The sequence below is a fragment of the Morone saxatilis genome, unplaced genomic scaffold (genome assembly GCF_004916995.1).
Source record: "Morone saxatilis isolate NCDOM2014 unplaced genomic scaffold, NCSU_SB_2.0 Contig17, whole genome shotgun sequence".
Taxonomy (NCBI): domain Eukaryota; kingdom Metazoa; phylum Chordata; class Actinopteri; family Moronidae; genus Morone; species Morone saxatilis.
The window spans coordinates 25,222,146-25,225,979 of NW_023339729.1; positions in this window are offsets into that span (position 1 = coordinate 25,222,146).

Below are 3,834 nucleotides of genomic sequence, written 5' to 3' on the forward strand. Positions count from 1 at the left end.
AATAAAGACCCTCAACCTCAAACCTGTCTAGAGCTGTCTAGATCCGCACCCCGGTCCTCAGTTCTACCAAACCTAACAAAATCCTCTTTGTTACGATTGTTGACCAAGTTGTTAAAGATGTTGTCCTGCAGAGTATGGTACTCTGCATGATCAGCTCGACCCTCCCAAACTGATGCACGGCACTGTTGTTTAGTACTTCTATCCTGAAGTATCCTGCCAAGATAAGCCCAAGTCATAGACTTTTGATTACATTTTGTCAGAACATCCTTCCATTGCACAGGTTTATCAGGGCACTGTTTCAAAACATTGTCCCATCTCAGAAGTGTGGCTGCAACCATCCTTGTGCCGGTGTACACATCACAATCTAGAATCGTATTTCTCACATTAACAGCAGAGTCAGTGTTAAAAACTTGATTGATATCACACTCTGAGCTTTCACTGTTGCATGGGACGCTTATGGCCAGACTGAACATGGGTGATTCTCTGTCAAAGGAAACAGACAAACAAAATGTAAACCAAGTGTCATTTAAAACAGTATATTAATAAAGTACAGAAAGTTAGATAAACCAAACCAAACCAAGCTAAACTAAACTTTAAACTTCACTTACATGTTACTCAGTTACTGCTCTTATTTCATCTCTTTGTGAGAAGTAGAACAATTTGAAAGTTAAACTTTCTGTCCTGAATTTAATATATAATTTTATTGTAAATTAAAAATGGACACATGGAAAATCATGTAGGGCATGCATTGTATAGTGTAGGATTATGTTCTGTGAGTCTCTGCTGCTGGTTTTATAACTCCATTCTGTTTCTATATTTTGTCTTTGCTATGTATTAATCTATACAATTAACATTTACTTAATTACTTACTGACCTTTCACCGTTGACCATGAAGTGTGGTCTATACCTGCCAAAGGAAACAGATACAAAAGTTACTGCTATGTTTGATCGTTTGATACAGAACAGAAGATGATAGAATTTGATAGATGGAACAATGCATTGATTATAGAATTATAAAAGACAGAATATTAGACATAGACAATCAACACACAACAGCCAACTGTCAGGGTTCCCACTCTTTTTTTCGTGACAATCCAGGACAGAGTTGCTCAGTGAGTGTTTATCGGACACTCTGTGTTAGCTCACTTGTAGTGCGCTTGCCTGTTCTCACCACAGATGATATTTCCACTTTCCCAATTTTTCACAGCAGCCCTTTTGACATGAAATAGTAGGGTAAACACAGGTGTTACCAGTGATACTAGTTAATGCTCTGTTACATTTAGTTTTGCAGAGCTTTTCCAGTGAGCCAATGTGATAGATTGATTTTATGTAAAAAAAAACAAAAAAAACAGTTGTTTAAAAAGCAATGAATACAGAATACATGCTAAAAGGTTGAACTAACAGAGTTAGTCAGAAGTTGAATTAATCTGTGATCATCTGTTGATCCTTTTCTGAGGAACCACCTGTGATTGATTAGTTACGCCTGCAGAGGTCGAAAGGGGGAGCTCTCCATAGATATACATAATAAAGGAGCTCTCGGCCACGATGCCTCAATCTGAATGAAGCTGCCAGAAGCGGAGCATCGTGTCCATATGTTTTATTCATTCACTCCCCTTTTCAGGGCGCAACACCAACATGGACCCTGACTCTGTTTGACCTAAATGTAACGTAACCTTAATTGGTAACACCTTAAATTTGAACATTGAAGAAGTTGACTCACCTGGGCACGATATTAAATACGATTGTTGCAAGTTCATTCTGGTCCACCACAGCCAAACTGTTTCCAGCAGACAGCGACAAGACCAGCGCTACAGCCATCCAGCACAGGCCCGCCATCTGAGAGTTTTAAACAAACATCATCAGCGTAGAGGATCTCAAAATGTCTCTAATCTGAAAATGTTGTCAGTGTAATAACTAGTAAATAGGTTATAAATGATCTTGGCCATTCAAATCAATGCAAAAACCATGAATGTCATGCATTAAGCATTTAGTACGACTTCATTAAATAGACAGATTTTCTGTCAGCACCCTCAACTCTGACTGACTTCCAGTGTCTCTGGCTGAAACCACCACTTTGAGTTTTCTGAATAATTGGACACCTGAAACAATAATTCGATTACCTTACTTGCCAGCTAGTAAAATATTGGCCACAGATATAGAGAGTTTTAGAAACAAAAAAAATCTACATTTCCAAAACTGCTTAGAAAACTCAAAATGAAAAACGGTTAACAATTTAATATTTTCAATTGCAACTATTTAATTTTAAACGTTTTTTTTACAGTGTAGTGGACCGGAGGTTAGGATACACCTGTTAATACAATGGATGGATTATGTTGTACTGCTCACATATATTTAGCAGTGTGATTTGGCCACACTGTTCTTCAGTGAATAACAATTTCATTTGTGCCATGGAGAGGAAAAGCACAACTACATTTGTTCTTACTTCTTTAACCATAAACTAATCTAAATTCATTGGTTGCGTTTATTCTTTTTGTTGAGCCATGACATTTAATTTTAGAGTGCACCGTGTTTGATGGTTGACATGAACACCTGCAAGTATGGCTGTGCAGGAATTCAATATTACTGTTACCTAGTGATTCTCTGAACATATCATGTTATTAGCATTTAAAAAATAACAAAATAGTCAGTTTAGGTTTAGCTTAACACATATGAAGAGTTTGGGCTCATGTAAGGCACAACGGAGGAACACAGCTCATGACTTTGGACATCAACGTAGTTACCATATTGTGCTATATCTTTATCAGAAAATACCTTATTGGTATTATAATGATGATTTTAGAAATATTCCACAAACCTACTTGCAAGAATTTCACTGCAACCCTGTCGCCTAAAAATGGTATTTTATATCTTTTATAACATAAAATACATTTGAAGAACTTAATGCTCACTGAATTACGTCGTTCGTTGGCTCAATAAATGTTTTTAAGGAATGTATCTGCAAAACATTCACTTTTTTCATTCACAATTCTGATACGCGACTGGTTTTCATTTGCTTTTCTCCTGTAACACTGGGTACTGTATATATATATATACATACAGTGTAAGGGAGAGCCAGTATGGAAAAACATACATCAGTACATACAGCACTCAACACTTAATACATAATACTCTCAGACTTTTACCCAGAAAAATAGTTTTGGACGACAAAAACTACATTTATTCAAGCAGTAATTTTTATTTCATTAGAAGTTGTTTATTGTTTCATTGGTCATATTTATGATCATTTCAGATTATTTTAACACATCCTGAGTCTTTCAGTATAGAGTCAAATCAGGAGTCATTGTTGGGACGAAAGTGATATTTCTTCTTCCCTACAGTACAGTAATAAAACTAATTAAATTATTTATTTTTACACTTTTGTACAGTTACATGTTCCATTAAAACTGTTTTATTGTTCGTAAAACAATAAACAAAATAACAACAAAATAAATCTCATCTCACACTACAACATCCACTCTTGCAACACCTCATTGCTCATAAGCAACTAAAGCGTGATTCAAGTTTGTGGCACACAGAGCATTAGATTTAAAGATGTTCATTTACCTGTTTGTTGGAGAAAGATGTCTGTCGGATGCTCAAAAGCTGTCGTCTGCTTCTGTTTGGCTCTCAATGTTTGGAGGGTGAGTTGCAGTGACTAAAATAACCTCCGAACACTGCTGGTGGCAAATAACAACTGACCAACTCCCCGACAAACTGCCCTGCCCTCTGCCCACAGACTGCCCCCTGAGAAAAAGAGTGTCACACCAACTCTGCCTCGTCGTGACTTGCAGATTGAGGATGGTGATTAATTTGGTTGAAATGGAGAAGAAGGCG